We start from the raw sequence: 14,600 nt of genomic DNA on the forward strand, positions 1-14,600 counted from the left end.
CTGGCAGATAAACTCATTTTTTGAAAAATAAATGTTAAACATTTATTGCTGGATTTTTTTGCTCGCGTGTGCTTTATTGTTTTTATCCTTTTTCAAAAGTGAGGTTAGTATACAACTTTATTTCTATTATAATCTTTGTATGTTATTTCTAGTTTCATAAATGAAGTCAGAAATATTTCTCTGTTTGAACTTTTGTGATTTTATATATCATTGATTTTTTTCCCTGGAAAGTTCAGTATAACTCAGGTCTAATAAAGTCTGGACTGGAGGAAGTATACATGTTGACACTCTTCTTTTAAAATTTTTAATGAGGTAGTAGGGCTAAGTTATGTTTTTCTAGGATATTTTTGGATATTTTTGCATAAAATACTTTATATATATATAATATAATGTACTTTATAATATTGTCTTCATTTAAAATGTGTTTTTAAAATCTGTTTTATCTATTTGTGTTTTTCCAATCTCTTTCTTTTTTAAATATCTCTCAGAAGAGCTTTTCATAGCTACCATTATTTGTGAAAATCTTCAGTTTATTATTTTCAGGGTTAGAACCAAAGGATAATGTTTTCAAAGATGATACTCAATTCTATTTATCTGCCTGTCAACAAATAAAGTACTGAACTGTCAACTATAAACATTTTACAAACAGATTCAGAAAATGGCAAGAATAATGATATCGCTTAACCAGACTCTAAAACACAGATACATTTTTGATTCTACTTGTCCAAAGAGGATGCCATGTTTGTTTGACTTGAGGTTCTCTAAGGATAACTGGTCTACATTCTAACAAAGCTCTAGTGTGTGCTAGTTTCCTTACTAGGGAGCAATCGCTGTGTGCTCCTTCTACAGAATTGGGGAGAGGGGCTGCAGGGAAGGGCCTGACACAAGATCTGCCTCAGGTTTTGTGAGAATGAAAATTACTTGTTATCATGAAGCAAATCCTAGGGCTTACTTGTTTAAAGGTTTAAAACAAAGGAGAGAATTCTTTCTTTGAGTTCTTAGTAATACACATACCTCACAATCCATTGTAAAGCACATTTCCAGTTCTCTAAGAATGCAATTTATACATATGTTGGCCTGGATTAAAAAGAAACAAAATTAGGACTGGAGATGGAGCTCAGTGGTAGAGAGATTGCCTAGCATGTGCAAGGCCCTGAATTTGATCACCAGCACTGAGAAAGAAAGAAAGAAAAGAATAAAGAAAGAAAGAAAGAAAGAAGAGAAATTTGCATAAATGGCTCATTTTAGTGATACATATGGCATAAATAAAAGAGAAGTTTTTACTAATAGCTCAAGAATAAAAATAAACAGTGGCTTGCTAATGAACTTGACATCTGACATAGTTTTAAAATGTATATCCAAAATATAATCCTAAAAGGACTAGAGTTATTTACCCTATAGAGCAGCTCAAAATGCTGAGGGGCATCATTTGTTTAAAATAAAATGTGATTGTTTTCATAGTGATTTTGGGGGAAAAGAGGTTATAGAAAAATACCTAGAATCTACAACTTCATTGGCAAATAATTTCAACAATAATCCCTATCTTACCACGTTTTTAAGTGTGTAGTTTCATAATTTAAACAAATTTTCAAAGGAAGTTATTCAATATGATCACTTTAACTTTCCATGAAAACCAAGTAAAAATCACATCTGCTTGATATACTTCTACACTTAATCTGATTGTATCCATTCAATGCACTACATAACGAAGTACAAAAGGCAGAAATGATCTGATTGGCACAAGAGTTGTTCCTTCATGAATGCCCTCTAAGAATAGTGAGATGGGTAGTTTTTATATAAGCATCCGTGTGCACACAAATGTACTTTAAAAAGCAAAGCGTCATATCTTTATCCATTGTTAATTTAAAGAATGGGGGCCATCAAGCATGGGCCAAAGGTCCTGAAGGCACTTGGTCAGGATTACTGGGAGTAGGGTAGAGCCCTGGTGTGGGGTACTAGCCCTCAGGGCCATGGTGCTGGAGGCCCCCAGGCTCCCGGTGGCACAGTGCCCCATGGAACTGGAGGTGCTATGCCTGGGGCCTGGGGAGGAGGAGTGGGGTACGGCCCGGAGAAAGATAGGGCATTTTAGGTGTCTGGTACTGCGGTTCCATGCCTGGGGCCTAAGATTCAGAAGACACAGAGCCCCACAGACCTAAGGGACCCAAGGTGGCTGGGTCTGTGGGCCTGGGGAGCTCCGTTTTTGTTGTGTATCCACTGGGGCTGGATAAGGACCTGCAGACTGGGAGCCTGAGGATCCAGAGTGAGGGAAGGGTAAGGTCCTGGAGGCTGTCGAGTAGGAGGAGTAGGAGGTCCAGTACAGGCCTGGGAGTGCTGGTCCGGAAGGCACGGTGGAGGGGATTATACTTGGTGGGGGTCCAGACACCAGGGAAGGCTGGACATTTGGGTTTTTCCAAAGGCTGGAGCCGGCCAGACCTGGGGAGGTTGGCTGTGTTTCCAGCTGCTGACTGCAGAGACAGGTTTTGGCAGGGATGTTCTTCTATCAACTTCTTCACTATTTACTTTCAACTATTTTGATGGTAGTCAATTGCTCCTCATTCAATAATTTCTTAACAATAATGCCCAGTTCATTTATTGAAAATGCATCTTCAGGGTATGACTTTTTCAGTGAAAGTGCATTTTAAGTATAACTATTTCCCATAAACACTAGCTTAATTTTATCCCATAAATGTTATCTAATATCTTCTCAATCAATTTTTCATTACTTCCTTATATTTCTTAACTCATTTACAGAAATTTTTGCAAATTATATTTTAAATGTTTATATTATATGAGTCAATATTTATGGAAATATTTTATTATGAAAAAATTATTCTGAATAATGTGGACACAGTTTAATGATTTATGAAGTCATCATCAATTTTATTTCAACAATATATTTACTAAGTTTCATTCTTCACCACTGGTTTTCTTTTGGTAATAAATGTGAGTCATTACAATCTAAAAATCTTTCAATGTATCTCCATACTTAGTCTGTTTACTGCTGTTATAACAGGATATATGAAACTGTGTAGTTTGTAGTGAACAGAAATTTATTTGGAACATGGTTCTGGAATCTGGGATGTCTAATGGTGCTGGCTTCTAGCCAGAGCCTATGGACTGCATCATTCTTTGGCTAAAAGTAAGAGGGTAAATAGTACCCAGGGAGAGAGATTGGGGTTTAATTTAACCTTTCATCTGGAACCTACTCCTTCAATAACTAATCACAATAACTAATGCCATGATAAAGGCTTTAATCTAACCACAAAGTCAGAGCCTTTATGGCCTAATCACCCCATAAGGTCCCATCTGTCAGTAGAATTGCACTCACAGTTAAATTTCAACCTGAGTTTGGAGGGGACAAACTAAAATCAAAACACTCACAAGTTTTCTCAAATCTCATGAGGGAAAATACTGATAATTTTGAATAACATTACATTAGTTTTATAGAGTTTCTGTTCATAAAAGAAATTTAATTATATCAATTATTCTAATTTAATACAAGATGAAGATTTTAATCTTTAAAATAATTTCATTATATTATCATTTAATATATTTTCTTTATATTACAAAATATCTGGTCATGATTAAATTTTTGTCTCATATCTACTTTTTAAATATCTGTTCATTAAAATCTCAATTCAAGTAATATGTATATATACTTTAACTCATTTCTTGAGTTCCTTTTTCTCAGTTTTCTTTTCTATTTCTCCAGTTTTCTTTGTAAATGTTTTATTGAAGAAATCAGTGCTTTGGATTTTTAAATTTTCCCACAATTCAGGCTTATTTGCACAACACCACTTAGGTGTCTATTAATATGTCCATTTCCTCAATTTCCTGTAAAATAGTACCTTAATTTCAAATATTTATAATATAAATATAGCATAGTTTCAATTTCAAATAGAATAGTTTCTATTACAAACTGTGTTACTATAAACATGGGTGCTCATATATCATTGTGGTATGGTGGTATTAATTCTTTCGGGAAGATATCCAACAGGGGAATAACTGGCACAAATGGGACTTCTAATTCTATTTTTTTGAGGAATCTTCATACTGATTTACACAATGGTTGCACCAACCTGCACTCCCACCAACAGTGGAGCAGGATTGCTTTTACCCAAATTGTATTATAGATGATATGAAGAGGGAAGACACTGTTCAAAAGGAAAGGGAAACTGAAAGGAGGAGGGAGGGAAAAGGAAGGGAGAAGAAAAACATTGAGAAAAGGAGGGAAAAAAATGGAAGCAAACTTTCGTATATAAGGAGGAGGGGGGAGATTAAAGGGAGGGAAGGGAATTGGGAGAAAAAGAGGAATCAAGATATACCATGTACAGGTACAAATTTCCTTTGATGAATGTGATTATTATGTATATTTAAATTACACCAATGAAATTAATTAAAAAATAGAATAGTTTCAAATAGATCAGTTTCAAATATTTATAACTTTGAAGGTTTTGAAAGATAATAAAGGAACATCACAGAAATTTGTACACACACCAACTCAGCATCTGAGATAAGCACAGTGAGTCTCCAAAAACAAGTCACCAATTGTCATCCAAGAGAAGACAGATAATTTAAAACCTTTCTAGGTAAAAAATGCTCAAAAAAGATTCTCATTCTTACAGATGGATTTATAAATAAAGACACTTAAAAATAAATCACACAGTATCTTCTGGATAAAAAAAAAACACGAGGAAACAATTCTCAATTCATTTTATTAGGCCTGCATAAGCCCAGTTCCACAACAAGGTAAAGATAATAAAATTAAAGATCAAAGACTAATATACCTCATGAATTAGATGCAAAATTTGTCAAATATTATTAGCAGACCAAATCTAATTACATGTAAGGTGGCATAAAGCACCATGACCACATGTAGCCCACAATTTTAAAAGACTAACCAGTGAAAACCGGTCATGTTAATGAAAGTATAAGATGCATGTGACAAAGTCTGCACACATTCATATTTTTAAAACTTAGAACTTAAATATCTTATAACAGCAGAGCAATTGGAACTCTCATATATTGTTGATACAGATGCAAAATGGTTCAACTTTAGAAAAGAGATGGCAGTATCTTATAAAACCCAATACTTCCCATCTGACCAAACAATCCCACTTACAGATATGTGGTCTAGAGAAAGGTATACCAATGTTTATATAAACTCCACTTGTACTCAATAAACATTGGAAATAACATAATATCTTCCAATGGATCAAAGAATAAATAAGTTGCAAGCAGTGGAATATCATTCCAAAATATATAAGAAGGAATTCTTAATGTACTTAAGTAGGATAAATCTCAAAGGCATTAGGAATAGTAAAAGAAACCAATCTCAGAAAGTTAGACTGAGTGAATCTATCTATATGATATTTTAGAAGGATGAAGAGATTAGTGCTCACCCAGGGATAGAATTGGGGATGGGAAAGTTGTCTAAAAAAAGTACCACAGCTATTTCTTTCTTTCTTTTTGTTTTGTTTTGTTTTGTTTTGTTTTTTGGTATCGGGGATTGAACTTGGGATCTTGCACTTGCCAGGCAGGCAGCAGAACCACTGAGCTAAATCCCTGGCCCCTACAGGTATTTCTTTTGAGAGTGCAGAGGGTATGAAACTCTAATATTCCCCAATCCCAGACATAGTTAACAACTCTATGTATTGGTTAAATTTTCACTCAGATTCTCAAACCTTACACAATCTTTCTTGCTCTTTCTTTGGGCTGGAGGCTGAGCAGGATAGCTTCCAGGATCTGTCTTTATGCAGCAGTCCTGATTCCAGATTTCTGCCCGACAGGTTTGCTGTCCTTGTATCACATCCCAGATGGTTCTGAAATTTCAATTCCCAAGTCTAGAATGAGAACCTAAGTTTATAGTCAACAGCCACAGAATCAAGTTATGCACTTACCTATAAATTTCTGGAAATTAGTCCTATCTTTTTCTTTTAAATTCTTATTTATTTAAAAAAAATTTAAGCTAGCTTTGGGTTTGAGTATTTTCTTCATTGTATTTTATACATTTCTTTGTATTAATGGCCAGGTAGGAATCTACTTCATTCATTTCACCAAGTCAACATTTTTTGTATGTGGGTTAGTGAAGCAATATTTTGTACAGAGCAGCTACTCAATAAATATGAGAATTACTTTTTATTGATTATTTTAGTAGGATATATAAGAACCAAGCTTTCCCTAGAATATGGGCAAACCAGGGAGTTTCAGTGCATGCACTGTCCTCATAGGAGAGTTTCAGTGGAGGGATCATTACCACAATATATACAAAGCCTCATCAGTTACTGTGTTATCACACAATGGATCACTTTCAGATCACTTGCTCTTTATAGAAAAACTCACACACATATATATTAAGGACCTACTATGGACAAAGCATCGTGCTGTTCTCAAGGAATTTCCCAGGAGAAATATTCCATTTAATTAAAAACTCATTTCATCTAAGCAATCTACTGAACTTATGTGCCGTTATGTGCAGTGAGACACCTGGGATGTTTTTTATTAGTCTTCAATGAATCCTCCCTCTGAGAAAGAGGAGAGGATTATAAGACCATTATGATATATTCATATGATATATGATACGTTTTCAAATTTCAAGAACCCTTGAAATGTATTGGCAAGAGTTGCTGCATTAAGAAGTAGAACTGAAAGAGAACAGAGGAGATTTCTTTATCTTTTATGGGACTTCCCCATTTTGCAAAGTGAAATTGCATCCATTATTTTGCTCCATGCTTACCATCACCCAAAAAAGTAAAGTATCTAACACCATCACCATTTTTGAAATGAGAATACTGACAATAACAGAGGTTAAACAGTTTACCCTATGTCACCCTAGCACTACTAAATGGTGAACCAAAAATAAGACACAAATCATTTGAAAGCCTATCTGATATGCTTTATGCTATTGCATTGTACACTTTCACTTGAACTACTTTTAAAATTGTCTTTTATGATCTTTATATTTTTCTTAAATATGAAAAAGTAGAGACCTAAAATATCAAAGTTTTTTATAATATGTGCCCTCATAATTATTTTGTTTTAGCCTCACTATTGGTAATCTGCCTTTTCATTCTGTATATAGAAACTGGGCTGTGAAAAGACATTGCTAATTGACTAATTTTCCTCCATTGAATGTGAATTAAATCTTGTATACTGCCTTTCAATGACTTTTTTCTAGCCATCAGAGTTTCATTTTAACTGCTTAAGGGAAGACACATTCTTGTGTTGATTTTTAAATGCATAACTTAGGGAAAATGGCTGAAAAAAATCACTAAAGTTAGGAAGAAAATGGAAAATATGCTATTCACCTCTATTCAGCATTTTCTGTCCTGAAGGGACAGAGAAATATTACACTATTAAAGTACTTACATTTAACATTGTCAAAAATTCAAAATGTTCACTCTAAGCATACCATTCATTCACATTGTTCCCTTTAGTGTTGTTTGAAATCTAATTCATTTTTTCATATTTTCCATTTCTCCTTTTATTAAACACAGATTTCATGATTAATGCCCTAGAAAATGCTAGAAGATTTTTCTAAGAGATAGAGGAAGTGCTGTTATTTCTTTGCTGAAATAACATTACAGGGTAACAACCCTGAAAATGCCAGATTTTAGCACTCAGGGCAAAATTAGTGTAACCTAGCATTCACTCTCTGGCTGGGAATGATTTATCTATTTGTTATGCCATATTAAACACATTGTGAATAGGGTTTGTACCTTAGAAAGGAGTATTTCAATGGAAATATAACACTTTTTATTTGAGGTATGACATTCCAAATCAAGATGAGGAATCTTAAAAAAGATAGTCAACATATACTCAAAATAGTAATGAATCAATCCTCCCAATCAGCTCCATAAATCAGGGTGACATTATTCAGCTCTTCATGAGATGAGTTACGTAATAACCAAGTGGAACCTTGATGATCAGCTCCTCTAGAAATTCCTGAAGAGCTTGCGTGCCTTCTTGCCTAATTTCCCATGTGTTCTTCATTGGAAGTAAAAAGCAGCAATTAACCATTTAACCCAAAGAAGATAATTTCTTATGAGGAGAAGGAGCAGAATGGTGTCATTTACATTTTTTCTACATCCAGACTGTTATGCTGACCCTGTAGGTTGTGTAAATAGAATCAACTGGTGCCTCTATTTGTAATGACTTAAATTCCCTGAGCACCATGTTGTCATTTCAATCAGTAGCCCAGGATAACACCATACCTTTTAAATTTCCCCATCTACACAGTATTTAACACCTGGAATTGATTTAAGTTAATATCAGTGAGAACTAATGCCAGATAAAGTGGGCAGAGAGTGGAGAAAGTGAATAGCAGTTTCTGAAGCATTTCCACACCTATTATCCAATTTGATCTACCCAGTTCCTCTGTAGGGTATAAGGAACCTGCAGCTTATCTACATAAGTGACCTGTCTTAGATGTTGCACCTACCCTAAGACACATACAACCCAATTCTGAAACACCCTAATGGCATAAATCCAGCAAATAATAAATAAAATTTGCCTGTTATAGAAACAAGTGTACATAGGGCTTAATGTTAAGTACACTCAGAAACACAAGAACATATTATTTTTCTATTAGTATCTTCAAAATATTAGTGAAAAGTGAAGAAACAAACATATACTTGTGAAAATGTGTGACACAAGAAAAAATACTAGCTCAATAAGAAGCTCCATAGGACAAAATGAGAATAATTGCAAAAAAAATAATAAAGACAGAACTAGATGTTTTGGGTAGCTCTAATACATTGTAAAAAAAAAAAGAAAATATAAAGTGTTATTTGAGTAACTGTGTGTTGGAGAAAAGTGTAGAAACCAACTTCGTAAATGTCTTTTTACTTATAGTTCATGACATCATTTCTAATAAGAGAAGGGATCTTGTATAAATGTAATTTCTGTGGATCTCAGTCTCCTCATCTATGAGGTCTGTATAGTCATGCTTTGCCTTCATGATACCAAAGATTCCTTGGAGTCCCCCAAGAATGAGTTTATCACTGTGGGCATCATAGACATTGTCTGGTTTGGCCTGGTCTATACTGACCTCAGACGAGAGGGAACGGTGATGGGAACCTTCAGGAAATCTAAGGACCTGACATTAAATTTTTGATCAAAAACATTTTCAAATAGGCAAAAGCCATGTGACTCAGAAATTTTGTTTTCCTCTGACTAAACAAGGCAAGGACAGCAACTAGAGAAATTTGAGACGTAGTAAATTATGTATGGTTGCCTATATCACTGGCTTTCCTATAGTACCATTTTGGGATAAGTTAAGAACTGCGTGCATTAGAAGAGGAAAACTTACAACACTATTTGAACATTCCAGAATGGAGGCTTCTTATCTACCACCCACTTCCTGTACTTCTAAAGGGAAAAAAAATAATTCTCTTTTGTTTCTTTGTGCCCTTTTCTTTCAACATCCTTCCCACACATACGTTAAAATCTCTTCCTGTTTTATAGAACTATTTGGAGCCACCTTTAATATTTCATCAAAGGAGAATGGTTTTGAAGTACAGAAAATATCCTGAGTATTTTCAGTGGGATGACTATATCAGATATAAGAACTAAAACCTCATTCCAAAACCAAAGGAATGGAAATTAGCTTTCTCAATGTCTCCCTCAAGATAAATCTTTATGAAGAAAAAATGCTTTCAAACAAGCCTTATTAAATTGAAATTGTTACATGTATTAAGATGATGAAAGTCAAAGGCAAAGTCTAGAAAATTAGTGATAAATATTTCCCTTTGTCTCCTTAAAAGTAAGAAAAATTTAAATAAATCATTTCCAAAACACCATCATGGAAGATAGTCAGAGGATTATGAACATAATTTCTGTTACATTGTGTTACCTTTCCAGATTCAAAGAACATAATCTTGGCAAACCATAAATGTTTTGAATTCACTACCACAAAGAAAAAAAGAATGGAAAGTAAAAGAAAACCATATATATCCACAATCCAAAAAGCATGAAAATCTCTTCTTTTCTGTTTTTCCTCATTTTTATTAGATTCCTCAGTGTTTGAAAACTGCAGACCAAATTAAATAAGAGCAGCTAAAATTTGAGATGGACATTAAAGATGTCAAAAAAACTAAATCCAAGAAGAGACGATGACTAAATATAAGGTCACCCACAAGCTCCCTTTAATTGTCATGTAGAATCCAGCTGGCTTAGCTGGGGTTTTGCTTGTTTGTTTTCAAAACGCTGACAGCAATGCCTTTTCATAGAGCCTTCATTCAAAATAATTTGGGACAAGGATAAACAGCAGGTTTCATCCAAGCATCCTTTGTTCATGAGAGCATTGGAAATAGTCAAATAAATTAATGTATCTTAAATGAAAATGTCTAGGACTTAAATTAAACAAAGCCCTAATGATTAATTAATTACAGAATAAAATAGAACTCATTTTATCTGTTTTGCATGATAACATGCTTTGGAAATAGTCATTAGAAAAATCATGTAAATGTTGTTTAACCCAAGGGTGAGATAGAATGGGGGTAATTAAAGGGTAGAAATAATAAACCCGCATTTATTAAGTGCTTATTGTAAGCCAAGAACACTTGTGTGTCCTTTACATGAATTATATTTGAGCCAGATACGATGTTAAGTATTATAATTATCAGTTCTCTTTGTAAAGAAAACAGAGCAAAAAGAAGTTAGAGAAATTGCTCAAGGGCCTATATTTGGTAATTGGTATAGCCTAGATTCACATTTAGGCATTCTGATTCCACAGCCCACATTATTAGCCATCAAGAAAGGTGTTAGATTAAATCAGTTGCACTCTTAGGTGCTACTTATAGATTTAATATTTAATGTTGCTCATTCAGTAGTTCCCTGAAGGTCTCTTCTAAGTCATAATTTGGAATTTTTCTGGAACAAAATTTTGAACAATAGCCATTACCAAGCTTGCAGGTAGGAGGGATTTCATCCAATCAGTGAGCAAACACCTTCCTCTCTCCTATTACCACCAATTGCCACTCATGTTACAGGTGAGTCAGTCCTTGGAAAGCAATTAAAATGGATGGTGTGTTTTTAAAAAGTGACCTGGAAAATAAAACATGGTACTGGTCTTAGAGTTGGTCCCTGTGACTCAGTTCTCCAGAACAGTGTCTGGAGCCCTACAGACTAGCTAAACCAGAGGCCAGAACATCTTAATAGGCCTTGGTCCTAGACCAGCCACCATGGACTCAGGCTCAGTGCTGCCCCAGCAGCAGGCTGGCACTATGCTCCAGACCAATTTCCATGGTCTTGGGTTTAGTGGACTCAGACCTGCTCCATCAGACCCAAAGTCCAGGGCCAGGGTCTGTAAACATCAGTCCTGGGCCTCAAGCCCAGCCCTACAGCCCACAGTAAGGTATTACTTTATATCTGTCAGAATGACTATAATAAAAAGGATGAAAGACAATAATGATAGAGAAGATATAGAGAAATCAAGCCCTTATGCATTATTGGTGGGGATGTAAATTTATACAGCCATGATGGAAAAGACGTATGGAGGTTCCTCAATTGATTAAAAATAGAACTCCCATAAGATCTAACAACCCACTGTGGGGCATATATGCAAAAGAAATAAAACCAGTATGGTGAAGAGTTATCTCTAGTCTCATGTTCATTACATTACCATTCACAACAGCTAAGGTAGAGAATCGACCTGAGTGTTCATCAGTGGATGGAAAGGTAAAGAAAATGTGCTATATCTGCACAATGGACTACTCTTCAGCCTTTTTAAAAGATTGAAATCCTGTCATTTGCATCAGCAAGGATCAATCTGGAGAACAGTGTATTAAGTGACATAAGCCAGACACAGAATGACAAATACTACATGTCATCACTTAAATGGAATCTAAAAATATTGAATTCATGGAAACGGAATAAAATGGAGTTATCAGGGTTGGGCTTTGGAGTGGGATAGGTTAGGGATATGTTGGTAAAAGTATATAAAACTCAGTTATTTTCTAACAAGTTCAAGAGATGTATTGCATGATGTAGCTACAGTGAATGATTAGGTATTGTATTCTTGCAAATTACTAAGAAAGTAGATTTTAAGGGTATCACCCTCCAAATGTTGTATGTGATACATATGTTGATTAGCTTAGTTTGGACATTATATCATGCATACATGCTTCAAATGTCATGTTGTTCATGATGAGTAAATACAATTTTTATTCTTCAATTAAAAATAAATTTCTTGGAGGCTGAGAATGGAGGGTCACAAGTTTGAGGCCAGCTTGGGAAAATTAGTGAGTCCCTATGTCAAAATAAAATAAATAGAATGGCCTGGGAATGTAGTTCAGTATTGACTCATTCCCCACTACCATCAATAGATAAACACACAAACAAATGTCTAAATTAAAAAAGTAGATAAAATTATGAAAATATTATGGCCTTCTAGCACTCTTAAAAATTTTTTTGGCACAGTACAAGGGATTAAACTCAGAGCTTTTGCATCAAGCTACAACTCCAGCCCTCCCTTTTTATATTATTTTATTTTTTATTTTGAGTCAAGGTCTCATTAAGTTGCTAAATTGCCCAAGTTGGCCTCAAACTTGCAATCTTCCTGCTTCAGCCTCCCAGAATACTGAGGTTAGGAGCATGTGCCACCATGCCCTGACTTCTTAAATAACTTCTTGAAGTTTCTTTTTCTGCATATTACAGTTTAACTTCTGAGCTTATTTTGACATTTTACCATGACAGTTTCCACATACCTTTATTGATACGTATTTAAACATTTCTCTCCCTGACATTATAGTATCGGCTTTTTGTAATAGAAACTTGACTTTATTTTTCAGCTTGGCCTCACCAGGGACATTCATGTCTCATGGCTCAAGCTCAATAAATATTTGTTTATTGCGAGAGTCTCAAATTGATATGCTGGCCATATAATCACTAAATTACATGTTTTATGAAAAAATAGAACTGTGCCTGCCATTTATCAGTGAGAGTAAACATTATTCAATTGAGTCTATATGTTGCATATTCCCAAATACTATCCAGCAGGGGGAAAAGAAGGCAGGCTCTTCAAGATCCTAGCTCTGGATGTGGAGTGGGTGACCTGGTGGGCCTGCAGTTTAAGAGGTCACATTCAGAAGATGTCAGGTAGGGACAGCTACCTGAGACAGAAAGTAAAAAGCATTAATCTGAAAAATCTTTGAAAGAATTCTATTCCAAAGAAGTCAAAACACATGACAATGCTAAGAACAATGCATCAGGTAAGGCCTATAGTGCTTGTTGTTAAACTGTCAAGAAAGAAACTGAAATGGAAACCCCATTTAATTTGAGAGGTCACTGACAATTGTTGATTCCACTGTGCAAGTAGAGTCTCCAACAATAAGAGTCTGAGTATACCTTACACAGCTTTGTGAAATGGTAACAAAGAGAGGCAGGTACACTCAGGAATGATACAGAAAAGCTTTGTTTAGAAATGATTCTCAAAAAAAAGGAAAAAAAAGCTGAGAAGATAAAAAAGAATTTGTTAAAACAGCTCATTCCAAGACCAAATTGACCTTATAATTTAATGAAGTTCAGGGACACATTTATTACATTAATAAAATATATTTCCCCTTCTCTTTACTTGCTGCACATTATTAAAATTGTAAGAAAAAATTTTTTTAGTACTACAGGTTGAAGCTAGAACCTTCCCAATGAGCTACATGACCAGCCCCTTTTTAAATTGTGTTTTTATTTTGAGACAAAGTCTCACTAAGTCACTAAATTGCCCAGGCTAGGCTTGAACATGCAATTTTTCTCCCCTAGCCTCCCAGAGTGCTGGAATCACAGACATGAGCCACCATATTGTAAAATATATTTTAAAAAGGGAAGAGTCATATCTTTCTGTTCAGATAATTGTGTTTGGTTGAGTTGGTGCTTTGTTAATAAACTTCCTTGCTTTTTTTGGGGTGGAGGTGGTGAAAAATCTGATCCTGTGCACATTTACTGAGAGCTTTTGTGTCAACCATGGAATTGTGTGTTTTTCCAGATCCTGTGTGCAGGTGTTTTCAAGAAGATTAGGAATGGAACTGTAAAAAGATAGGCAAGAACAGTCTTTCCATCACACTAGGTGGCCTGGAGATCGTGAAGCTTGAAAGGAAAATCCAAGGAAGGTTGGTCTAAAGGGCATAAAGGAACAGGGTCCTCAGATACCCTCCTCCTTCCCCTACCTGCACCTCTTCTTTCTTACTCCCTTAATGTCACCCACTTGTCTTTTTCCTGCCTTGCTCCCGTTTTTCTTCTTTTCTGCACACATTCTCTCATCCTGCAGGTCTAGATCGCACCCCAGAGTGGGCATGAATCCTGGTTATCCATGTTGCATAATTACTACTTTATGTATTATTGGTATCTAACAATCAAGAGACTATAAGACCCGTTTCTCCAATTAGATTGTAAATTCATGATCTCAAATATTTTATAGATAGCTGCAGAATACTGAACGAACAAAAGAGAAAAGAAAGAAGAAATGAAGGAACAGAAGAAAGAAGGAAGTGGTGAGCTTATAACAACTGAGATGCTGTGAAATATCTTAGCCCATGTTAGTCCTGGGCATATAAATGCACTCAGCAATTGCTAGCTGCTGACTTTCTGTTGCTAGATCCATTTATTTA

At 35.1% G+C, this 14,600-nt stretch overlaps 1 pseudogene; it reads right to left on the reverse strand.

Annotated features, from left to right (window-relative positions):
* Positions 1 to 1,880: 1,880 nt before the first annotated feature.
* On the reverse strand, positions 1,881 to 14,287 carry LOC110348306 (uncharacterized; annotated as a pseudogene).
* Between the last annotated feature and the right edge of the window lie 313 nt (positions 14,288 to 14,600).

The sequence above is a fragment of the Heterocephalus glaber genome, unplaced genomic scaffold (assembly GCF_053883595.1).
Source record: "Heterocephalus glaber isolate CG9 unplaced genomic scaffold, H.glaber_assembly_v1.0 deba00001532, whole genome shotgun sequence".
In the NCBI taxonomy this organism is placed as follows: domain Eukaryota; kingdom Metazoa; phylum Chordata; class Mammalia; order Rodentia; family Bathyergidae; genus Heterocephalus; species Heterocephalus glaber.